The sequence below is a fragment of the Anser cygnoides genome, chromosome 16, assembly GCF_040182565.1.
Source record: "Anser cygnoides isolate HZ-2024a breed goose chromosome 16, Taihu_goose_T2T_genome, whole genome shotgun sequence".
In the NCBI taxonomy this organism is placed as follows: Eukaryota; Metazoa; Chordata; class Aves; order Anseriformes; family Anatidae; genus Anser; species Anser cygnoides.
Window position 1 is genome coordinate 11031320 of NC_089888.1, and position 12120 is coordinate 11043439.

Below are 12120 nucleotides of genomic sequence, written 5' to 3' on the forward strand. Positions count from 1 at the left end.
CAGTCTGGCATAATATAGCGATTTATTCCCACATCCAGCTTCCAATCAGTACAAATAATATGCACATGCATTACAGAGCCATCGGCAGCTTCCTAAGAGGCAATAACAGTGTTTGGTCAGAGGGGGCTGGGGCAGCCAAGGACTTTGAAGGAAGCAGCAACTTTCTCTTTGTAATGTGTTTTGCTTCCTGATAATTTTATTATTTTCACTGAGATATTACAGTAAGTGGCTTGGTAGCACCTTGTGATTCTGACAAATAAATCACACCACTGCAATTTAAGTGCAGAGGTAGCACCTTTGGCTGGCATATTTCACTTTAATGTGTCTAGAGGCATTTATGCAGAAAGCCCTGCGAAGGCAGAGCAGATTTTTTCCTCCTGTCTATATAATTCCCTACTCTGTTGTTTTTATCACCCAGATAAGAGGCTACTGTTACAGTAGGTTCAAAGATGAGAAGCTCCAGGGGGAGAGAACAAGATCCAGCATCACAGAAAACTTTAGTATCTTTGGCTTTAGCATTAGATGACTTAACACTTCACCCAACAACATCAAAACCCACCCTGCCTGAAGTTCAAGCCTATTAAAGTTCTTCATGATTTCTGAGATAGACAAATATTTCTAAGAGCTTTTCCTACCCAGATCACTCTAAAGTCCTGAATGATTTCATTTCTGAAGGCAACATCACTACAAGAATTACCGTTATTGCTTTTGCTTTAAAAAAACAGTAGAGGATGCCCTGAAACAACACACTCAGTTTTTTGGACAGCTGACTGAGTTAACATATTTATTAATGATTCCTACTTAAAACCAGTCTTGTTCCTTCTACTAGCAGCATCCACCTACCAGAAGCACCCTGCTGCTTGTCTCTCCTACACCTCATCCCTCCCAAAGCAGAAAGTTGAGTTAGAGTACCAGAAAACACCCCCCCCCCCTCCCCCCGAAAAAACCCTAAACACAAGGAAAGCTACATCATCACCCCAGCTTGCAAAGCCTTAACACAGACTTACTAGCTCAGCTGTTGTGCCTGCAGCAGCTCAAAAGATAATAGCCTCCCCACCTCAGACCAGCACACTGAATACAGAAACACCTCTCTCCTTACACCAGCAAACCTACAGGCATTTTAGGATCCAATCTTTTATTCCTCATGAGGGTAAACAATCAGCTTCCTGTCCAATTTGCTGAATTTGATATTTTCTCCCCTTGCATGCAAGCAAGCTGTTAATTATTTATAAGCCTGTCTGTAATGCTCTAGTTTACATGCTGGAATTTACATGATTTATTAAACAAAATAGCATTTAAAAAGAAATCCTGTCATAGATATGTTATCCTTAAAGGAAGCCAAACATTTTTTTCTTAAGAAAATAACTAAATTAAGGAATTGCTTAAAAGAAGATGCCTTCTTTTGTTTACAGACATTTACCCACTTAAATAAATCATCTCCCTCCTCCCTCTCATTCACAGGTTTTGCGATGAAGTCTCATTAGTTGACTAACCTTTGTGAGTATGTTGGTGTTGCAGCAGCAACTGCTTCATGAAGAAGATTATGCATTAATCATGAATTCCTAAATGACTGTCTTAAAAAACTGGGAAGGTCAGCTGGTAACTGTACATTGATTAGTGGCCCAGAGAGCACAACAGTGGGAAATTAAAAGGGTATTTGACCCTTGCTAGGTGTTGGTTTTTAACCCAAATTTACTTACTCCCCCCCCCCACACACACCATGGAACTCAGATTTGGTTTGACAAAATATTTCATATTGATCATTGTGCATTTTTTTTTCCAATAAAAACCCTTTAAAATGTTAAAAAAAAAAAGAGAGAGAGATTTCATTTTTCTATTTCAATTTTTCTTGAAACAATATCCCATTCAGAAGGAAAGTGCTGCTGCTAGTTCCTAGATGTTATTCATTACAGAAACAGACTGTGACGCTGTAAAGCCTGACCAGTATCTCACTGGGAAATACTCCATCCCCCTCACAGCTGGATCTTCTCTAAATTCAGAGTCAGAGCCCTGAGCCTCCAAATTCAGCCAGCTGAGCAGTGTCTCCTAAGTTGAAATAAAGCTTAATGCATTTAAGGCTGAGTCAAAATGGTTGAAACTGAACTTCAAATAATAAACATATCAATCATTTTTCCTTCATTGGATTACACCTGTATCAATCATGATCTTCACAACAACCACAGAAACATTGCTACTACAATTTCAACATTGCTTTATGTATCAGTGTCCTTGTACTTGGCTCTAGAGACCTGCAACCTCTAACTCATCTTTTGTCAGGTAAAATGACAGCTTTTAATTTCCTTTCTTGACAAGCAGATATGATCCATAACTGCTAAAACAGTAGGTTCATTTGTGAATGCAGGGAATTGTGTAATTTAGTAGAAAATACGCCCTAAATCCGGTAAATAACAGCAATTTTGCTATATGTAAAAGCTAGATATATTCAAATAGAAATAAAGTTCATGTTTGGGCAGTGGTGGTAGTTAGATTATGGACTCAGGTTACTGAGAGATGGATACAGAGTCTTTGAACTGAGGTCCTGTGTCCTTTTCCAACACCCATTCTGCTGCCAGTCACTGGCTTTGATGTAGAAATCCTGGTGTGAACTTTGCTTGCCTGGGTTATCGGGAAAATCAAGCCAGATAATCATAATGGTCCATTTTGGCCTTAAAAACCCTGGCAAGCCAAAGCTGTGAACCTGAGTATGAATTTTTTGGCACTGACATTAATGTCTCTCTTCTCTTGGGCAGTTGAGCTATGGAAATTCTTGACAGCAACTGAATCAGCACAGCAGCTCACACCAGAGTAAGCATCTGTGGAGAATTCTTTGAGCAAGATTATTGCAAAATATTGCTGTGCGTCGTGTTAGGGATATAATCAAGAGGTTTATTCCTTTCTTTTTGACTGTCGACAGTAGAGGAACGCTCGCAGCCCACTCAGTGCCTGGCTTCCCTCTGATTTTGGGCAGGCTGGAATTAGCCCAACTAATGGAGTGACTCCAGGCTTTTGTGAGAGTGAATGGAGTGAGACTCCAGCCTCTGGGGATGCAAAAAATAACCCATGTTTTCCTTGAGTCTCACAATACAGGAGAAAGATGTGTGTATAATCACAGATAAGGACATGCATCTATTGTGAGATTCGAGCAGTCCCCAGGCGGATGAGATAAAGCTGTGCCTACTCCTACTCTGTACCTGTCGAACCCAGGTAGGGGCCCAAGAGTCCCTATAGCCTTAGAGGACAAAGGGACACAATGCAACAGACATGAAGTGGGAAACAAACCTTACTGAGTAAAGAAGTGGGTCCCTTCTGGATTGCAGCATTTGTCAAACCAGAGTGTTGCCACCTGCTTCTCTTCCCTGTTTAATGAATATTCCCTGAACAAAAGAAAAGGATGAGCAAATCAGCTTTAGATGAGGAAGAAAAAATATCTTCTGACATAGTCATCTTCTTCCCCTGTCTACAAGTAGCTGTGTTTAGGACTTGTGAATAGGAACGTCCCCTTTGAGTGGGGAGTTCCACTTTTTGGTTTTGTTCCTGCAAAACCAGCAGCAGCGACATGAACTTCCCCTGACTCCCTCTGCGTGCCTGAGCTGTTAATGCCCCATCTCCTTAACAAGATGGGCATCTTGGGCTCAGTTAATTCTTGGCCTGGACATTAGGGGTGTCAGATAGATCACGATAGCTTATTTGTAATGAATGTAATAAAAAAAACTGAGAGCACCACTATGTGCTGATGGCTTCTGAGCTTCCAGCAAATGGCCTAGGCCTGCGGTCAGCAAGAACTCCAGAGAGTCACTGGGAGCTTCTCTGCCAGCCCCAGGGGGTGTTGGATTGGATTTTAAAGGTGATAACGCAGACATATGCACCCTGCAAAACTCTTCTGTATGACCTGTAGCCCCTGAGAAGTTCTCAGGAGATGCTCTGCTGGCTCAAACCCTTGTTGATCCAGGCTGGGACTAGGTGGAGATGGGAAAGCTGAGAAATCTGTTTCTCAGTCCTAGATCTCTGACCCTGTTGATGGTTTGCTCACTTTCTGAACGTGTGGTTTGCATTTATAAGGCTTCCCTCATTTGCAGCCATTTGTCCTCCTCCCTGGGTAGTCAAAGGACCTGTCTCAAGCAGGTTTTATGCAGGTTTTTATTGTCAGGCCCTTCCTGCAGCCTCCAGAAGGGAAAATTCTCTGAGAGGTGAGGAATACTGGAAGGTGCCATAATGTCACCTCACACCAGGAGCCTTGAGGGGCCAGCAGAGATCCCCAAGCCACGCAGAGCCAGGTAGATGCCTTTATGAGCAGCTTGTCTAGAGCAGGCATTGCCCTAGTACATTGTTCTACAACGCACACATAAAACAAAGCTACACTCCCGCTTTGCATGGCTGGAGCAACTTTCCCCTCAGTGAGAGCACTGAGTTGGCAGAGAGAGAGAGAAAACAAATGCAGAAGTTGCTTTGGACTCCAGCTTCTAACAATGTCTTTGGAGCTGAATCCTCCTTGTCCCTGCACTGTTGGCTTGAGTTTACACAGGGTCTGCTGATTCTTCATCTCATTTGCTTCAAACACAGGATTATGCAAAGCATTCAAAATCAGAAACAACCACCAAAAAAAAAAAAAAGCCCTCTGCCATTGAATAAACAAATACAGGCCTTTGCAGGGTGAAATCAATTCCTGTTAGTATTCTGCACGTGCAATAGAAGCAATTCTACTTAGCTCTAACTTAAATGCCACTGTATGTCACACTTTGCAGAAACTGATAGTTCCATTTTCAGCGTATTGATCTCCAATTAAATCAATGGTTTTGAGCAAGTTCACCTGTCCAATCCATAGAGCAGATCTGAGATACCCAATCTTCAGCAGGTGTGTAGAGAAAGGGCTGGCTGATAATGTAACTGGAATTGTAGGAGTCTGTGGTGTGCTGTGCATGTATGCAGCACCTCCAAGCTCCAGGCCAAAAGAGACATTTCTTTTGTTCATTGAGGAGCTCACTTCTGTAGGAGCAACCAGAGATCCTGTCTAGCAGGAGCTTAGACACAAACAAGGGAATCTGTCCAGTGACAAATATGTACACTGGATGCGGCCAGCAACCTTCTTGAACAGCAGACATTGTGTGAGGCCTCCTTTGAAGGACAGTCTTAAAACTCTTCTGGACCTCACATTTAGCAAAAGTATTACGTCAGTGCCAAACACTCAAAGAGCACCTCACGCTGAAGTGCTAATATTTTTTTATACAAAGCCAGGATCTTCTGTGCAGGATGTGTGCTGACCAGCTAAGCCTGCAAGATCTAGGGACGATATGTCAGGAGTGCTATAGTTAACGCACCCCTGGGACAAAGAGTTATCTTCTTTCCCTACTGAGGAGTGCATTTAGACAAAGGGGATACTAATGTCTTTCCTCAGAAAAAAATCTGCTTGAACACATATACCTTAAAGTTTGCAAAGAGGGTACCTGAATAAAGCAATCTCAAGTTGCTGGCATAAACTAATCACTAATATAACTCCAGTCCCACACTCACTGCTCGTTACTAAGCACCAAGCTGAATGTGGGCACTTGACACAGCAGGCAGCAGCAATACCAGAGCCCTGGGCTTGAACCTTTGTGTTCCTGTTTGTTGCTGTTGTTTTAAATAAATGTAGCAAGAAATACCAAAGGCTCCTAATAGCTGAGGCTTCATCTTATTAGAACACAAAAATAATAAACTGGAACAAGACTAGCAAAAATAACTATAGTCACAAATACAAATCTTCCTTTCAAATTATACCTGATGTTCTGGGTTGAAATAAGTTCTTTGTGGGTACTTCTCTGTCTGTCAACTCCACATCTGGGCTGTGAGCTGTTCCCTGCTGCGGGCCAGGAACTTCCCCATGCATCCCCTAGCCATGCTGATGGCTCTTCATCTCCTTCTCCTGTCCTCTTGCTCTCAGCACCATCTCCAAGCCAACATGCTCTCAGAGATCTCCACTCCATGCACCAGTACCAAGGACAAGGAGATCAGACAGCCTTTCCCTTCCTGCCTCGTCACACCACCACTTTGACACGATGTCTCTGTCCAGAGAATATGAACAAACAGTTTTACTATCTGTCCCCAGCAGAGATTCACACAGACCCTCTTCTTACTAGGACATTCCCAGATTATGTAGAGGTGACAACTAGAGGACATTCCCATACAGAACGCTTAATTATAGGGGTCAGCTGAAATTAGTGACAATTTTTAGCCCAGAGAAAGGCCGAGCAATTACCGAGGACCACTTTGGATTCAGGGTCTCTTTCCCAGTGGGAGAACAGAAACACAGAGAACAAAAAACTTGCCCGTCTTGTTCCTTAGGGAGAGCAGGAAAAGAGACGATGCTTGAAAAAGGACTTCTGGGGGATACATGGAATATCTGTTAAGAAGCGGCTTTCGCTTCTCCGCTAGGCAAACTGGGAATGGGGCTGGTGAAAAACACTGAGGGAGAGGCAGAGAGTGCTCTGGAGGTGTTCACGATTGCTGAGTTTTAGACAACGCGCTTTTACATCCTTCATTCATATGCCCCTGATGCTATGACGGGTTATATTTATCAAGCTCCTCTGACAGTCTCCTCTGGACTCTGACCATCAATTCATCTCCTTTCACCTGCTTCCAGTCACCTCCATTTTTTAAGAGCTGTCTGTCAGAGGAACACGTCTCTCTCTTCTGCAGAATTTTGTCACTTCTTTCCTTTTGCGTACAGACCCCTCAGAAGGCAAGTTACAAAGTGTAGCTCTGCTCCCTCACTAGACCTTTAATCTACTGGGTTCAAAGCCATCTCCTGGAATATGAACCTGAGACTGCTGTGTCCCAACCTTGTCTCTGTTAGGTCCCCTACAGCACACACAGGATGAGAAGATGGGTCCTGGTTTCCGTGGGCTTATGGGGAGCTGCTGGGCAGTGTGCTTTCTGTGACTAGGTGGGCTGATGTGCCACACAAGGTACTTTGAGAAGCAGGCAGCCCAGAGGCAGGCATTCTGTCTCTTTTCCTAGCTGCAAAACAGATGTGTTCAAAGAGACAGGACAGGTCCAGCACTGTGCCAACGAAAACAGCAAGAAATGAACAGGGGGCTTCCAGCACCCATATGAAGCCACGCAGAACAGGCTGCAGCCCATAAGAGTTCATTAGATTATGTGCAGCCTGAAAATGCCTGAACTGTCGATGTGGCCTGAATCATTACTGTTGTGAAGGTACAGCATGACATCCAACCTACTGATTCCTTCAGATCCATGGTGCCTTTGCATTGTACCAGCAATTGCAATGCTGCTTCCTTGGCACAGTTCCTCTCCATAGGTATCGCCTTATCCCTGCATGCTAATCTCTAAGTCCTCCATACTCTAACATTCCTTGCACAGTAGTAAAGAATGGTCTGAGTGGCACAAGTATTTTTGATCAAATATGTATGGAAGTAATTCTGATACATTTATGTTCCTACATACCTGCCTTCAGCAGAGTCCCAGTTCAGCAAAGACTCTCTCCATATTTTCAGAAACTTCAGTGCAGTCAGCGTATTTCCTAGTAAATAAAGAAGTACAACTTGCTCAGTGGGGATTAGATGTAAGAACTTTAATCTTTCCAGTCTGCTTCCTGGGCTCATGAAATGGTTCCAGCTCCATCCCATGCGGTGGCTGCTTTGTCCTGTTTCTCACCACACTCTTGGCTATCGTGGGGAAGTCTCCCCTGAAGACAGGTTTGAGCTCTCTCCCTGGGCATTTGCTTGTGCAGCTGAAAACATGCCTGAGCAGCTCACATACTGAGCCCAAGCCCAGTTGGAAGTCTGAGGGTATTGAAAGTGACAAACGAAAACATTATGGAACAGGAGCTGGAAGTTATTTCCTCCTTTTCTGACCTATTGTTAGTGCAGTTGTGGGGGAAATGGCAAATTCTACTGCTCTGATCTTTTCCTGTAACAAGCTCACCAGCACCCCTGCAAGGAATTTTACTTTAGCTTGATGAGTTTTAGAATTTAATTTCCAGGGGCTCAGAATTTGTGACCCTGCAGCCCACCAGAACTCAGGGAGCACAAAAACATTTTCTTCTTCTCTTCACCATGCTGTACAGAGTTTGGCTGAATTTCACTTCCAAGTTTTAGAGCTAGAGGTATGAAGAAAATAAAGTACTCATGAATATTCTGTTCAACACACTGCATATTCCTAGAGGTGGGCTTCAGAGCTTTTCCCCTTGCTTTCCAATCATTTGTGGAAGACAGGTTTTTCATTCAGAACAAACATTGGCCAGAGCAAAAGTGTCCCGATACTCACGGCGTCCGACTGCAGTCACAGTTTCATAGGGCTGGATCCCATTGCGACCCGTATGTTTCCTTGCCAGGAGCAAGTAGTGTTGGTCCTTTTGCTGAAGGACAGTCTGCAAACAGTCAAAGAGACCAGATAAGTTTTGCAGAGCACAGCAAAGCGCAAAGTGGACTGGAGGGAAGCGCTGAGGACTCTGATTTTGCTGGTTTTGTGAGAGAGTGTTTTCCCTGGCCCACACTGTGCTCCGTGGGGTGCAGGCCAGGCTTGCACTAAGCTTTCCACCCTGTTACCCAAACCTCCCAGCAGACATCAAATAAAGTTTAACAGAGTGAAGACAGCAGGATGAGGGACCCCACCTAGCCCCCTGGGGCTCCGTGTCCGCTCCAACCCCAGCACCAGGCCTGAGCTGTACTGGCACTGCCCGTGACAGCCCTGTCCCCCTGTCCCGCAGCTGGTGGGCAGAGGCCTGACTCCAGGCCTGTCCCAGCTGTACCTCAGGGACCACAGCCTGTCCCCACGCCTGTCTGCTCTCTCCCAGGGCCCCAGGGCTGTCCCCAGCTGCCCTGTCACACCAACCAGCCATACCCACGTCCTGCCCTGCCCATCCTTGTCCCACAGCTGAGGTGAGGGGGAGCCTTGGGGGGGGGGGAGGCACCATCACCACACTCAGTAGGACTGCATTTATTTACATCTCTTTTATTTCCTTTCTGTCTCCTGCTGATTTTTGTTGGCTTCACGCACCCCAGATATTTTTGACTGAAGCAGGGGCCTGATTCTGATGAAGTTTCCCTCAGGCGTGGTCTGTGGGGCCAGTGCTGATGAGCTACGCTGGCACAGCACCCGTGAAGTTGTTTTTATAACAGGTGTTAGAAGCTTTGAAATATTTGCTGGTAGGTTTGAATCTTGCTTTTAATCATTTAGCGTGGTTTAATCATCTTGTCCTGACTGCGTCATTTCCAGAGCAGAGCATTTTACCCCCACCCTCCTTCCATCTCAGGCAGTGCCCGGGGCAGGGCCAGGAGCAAGGCCTGCCGAGCGCTTTGTCAAAACTCTCCCATTCACATGAGAAATAAACCCAAAACCAGCGACAAAAATGCAACTGCATTAGCATGGGGGAGACTTGGTGGGATACACCGCAGGACGGGCCATTAGCGTTTGGCTGAAGCAATGCTAATACAAGCCTGAAAAATATGCAGCCCAATTACTGCAGCTATACCGCTGAAGTAATGGGGAGCTTGGGAGAGGGACTGATGAGCAGCTTCGTAACAGGCTAATGAGCAGCCTGGCTGCTCTCCATCAAAGGCCTGGTGGAATTTGGTACAAGACCCCAGGGGTGGTACAGGAGGAGAATGTGCAGACTGGGAAATGTCCAAAAAGTGCATTAAAATACAGCAGGAGCCGAGTGGGAGCTTATGTTTAGCACGTGGGTAAAATAACTTAAACATGCCAGGTGCATGAGAACCAAGATATTTCAAAAGGAGCTATATTTGCATGATACAAAATACGAGGAATAGATTAAATGTATTTTTAGGCGAGCACTTTTAAACTTGGAGCTTCTGGGTGACTGGAAACACCTTTTATTCCAGATAATGGAAGAAGCTGCCAAAAAAAAAAACCAGCCTCTTAGGGTTTGACTCATAGGGAATGTTAGAATAAAAAGGGAATAGATAAATAAAGGGGGGAATAAAAAGGGAGGAAAGAGCAGGTATCAGGGGTGGGAGGTAGTTTGGGAGGAGCTGCGGAGGATATCTGAGGAGGAAGTGGGCAGAAGGCAAAGGGGAGTTTAGGGAGAGGCTGGGGATGGCCAGAAGCATCTGACGCGCGAGCGACTGGACCTGTTACTCAGGTGTTTGCATCTGCTGTCTGGTAAACAGCTGAAAACTATCTCCATCCCTTGGTCTGTGAGGAAGCTAACAGCTTTCTGCTGCTCCTTGTTGTAGTTTAACTGAAACAACTAAAACAATTGTGGTGGATTCAAATTCTGAACATTCAAATTCTGCTGATAAAACATGTGAGAAATCAGTACAGCTGGACTGTAGGATAGTTCTTCTCCTTGGCCTTTAATACTTTTTTTTTTTTTTTAAAAAAAAAAAAGAGCTGAGGGCATTAGTAGGTTGACAATGTCAAGATCTCAAAACTTAGGCACTGTCTGAAAAGCCTGAATTTGCTTCTCTGCTTATGCATTATATTATCTATTTTAATGAACTGTTTGTGTGCATCCAAGGGCTGACCTGCATCTGCTTGTGCTGCTGACAGCATAGCCCCTGCAGGTGTTTGGTTATCCTCCATTTCCTTTGGGGCTGGGCAACAAGAGGTTACATGGCTGATTAACTGTTATTCAATATACCTTTCCTTGACAGGAAACTATTTCAGCATGCGCTAAAGTGTGTTTGGGAATCATATCCTAAGGTAGGTCAGAACTGGAGTTCCAAAGGATGTGAGCAATTCTCAGATTGAGCAAAAAAAAATGCTCAGGTGAGCAAAATAGTTGACATAAATGATAGTTATTCAAGAGATGATTGAACAGCATCTCTCACTTCTGGACATACAGTGTAAGACTACCCAGCACATGGGTGAGGTCCCAGCACATGGGTGAGGTCCCTGCCTAGAAGTGCTGACGATCTTTCTTAATCAGTCTCTAATTTCTTCCTTCCGATTTCTCGCATTGTAATGATTTTGTTGCACTGGATCTCTAATTCCAGAGTGATCTCTCAAAAGCCTTTGATGGCAGTGTTAGGAACCTGAGAGCAGTGACTTGCTTTGAAGTGGCTGGGTGACGGTCTCAGAGGGACATAGAATAGGGTAGGTATTTTGCAGTGTATCATCACTTGCTACTGAAGTGCTAACACGAATCCCTTGCCAGTCATAGGCTGCAAACAGCAATCAGATCCTGCCTGTTATACTTCTGATAAGGGAAGTTTCAGTGTCTTGGAAGTAAAACTGTCTGACTGACGTATTTTGCTTCAGCTGCCACGGTTATAAGTTATTTCACTGCAAAAACTGAGATGTAATTATTCCTAATGGTGTCACGTTGACTTGCGTCTTGTACTGCTAGGCAGAAAGGTAGCTTCTGTAAATCAGGAAACTAAAACCAATTAATAATGAAAAGGATGAAAGTATATGCTTGAATGAAGAAAGTGAAGAGATGTGTGTGAACACTTACTCCAATCAAAATAACAATTTTTCCAGCAAGTTTTTTCTGATCCTTTCTGTCCATTCCTCATCAGCATTCACAGAAGTACATATTGTTTGTGAGAGCGTTTGTAAGGAAAAGAGCACATGAATATTTATAGAAATTACAAAAAATGACATGCAACTATACGTGCAAAATCAGTATGAGAAGCACTTGGGTGCCCATCGTGATCTTGGTAGTGTCTGCACCGCTCAGCAGCATCTCTAGTAACAAATGGGGGTGCAAATACCAGGTGATTGATCAAGCCTTTCAGGCACTAAGTAGCTCACATTCAAAGTAAATGAAATTTGGGCAAATCTTTGGCTCAGATTTCTCTTGCTTCCAACATTTAGCTAATAAATAAATATACATATATTTTACTAGGATTTTAGGGTAAGCAGTGGAGAAAACAGGTACTGACTTCAAGAAGGTCAGGTTTTTACCTTAAATTCTTCGTGCACAATTTGTGAACTGAATTTGCGAACAAAATAGAGCTGAATTTATTACTTAATCCTGTCACTGAACATCTATGGAGAATTTTATACTTGGGCTTGGACTGTTTTTTCTGCTGCTTTCAAGTAGATTATGAACCAGCAACAAAATAGGGCAAAGCAATGGCTCTCTCAATAAATATATATAAAAATCTGTGTTTTAGATTTCAGGACTGTTTTCCTGTTTTGAATCAATACGTAACC

General features: G+C 44.0%; 2 long non-coding RNA genes across 2 annotated transcripts in view; one reads left to right on the forward strand and one right to left on the reverse strand.

Annotated features, from left to right (window-relative positions):
* Positions 1-3137: 3137 nt before the first annotated feature.
* LOC106041003 (uncharacterized) lies at positions 3138-8671 on the reverse strand. Its single transcript, XR_001210228.3, has 4 exons — positions 8263-8671; positions 7441-7516; positions 5755-6038; positions 3138-3374 (listed from the first exon to the last, which is right to left on the reverse strand). It is a non-coding gene; the product is annotated as an uncharacterized lncRNA (long non-coding RNA).
* A 79-nt stretch (positions 8672-8750) lies between these two features.
* The window catches only part of LOC136786494 (uncharacterized), a 50047-nt gene continuing 46677 nt past the window's right edge, over positions 8751-12120 (forward strand). The window contains exon 1 of the long non-coding RNA XR_010825343.1: positions 8751-8876. This is a non-coding gene — a long non-coding RNA (uncharacterized lncRNA). The remainder of the gene's footprint in view (positions 8877-12120) is intronic.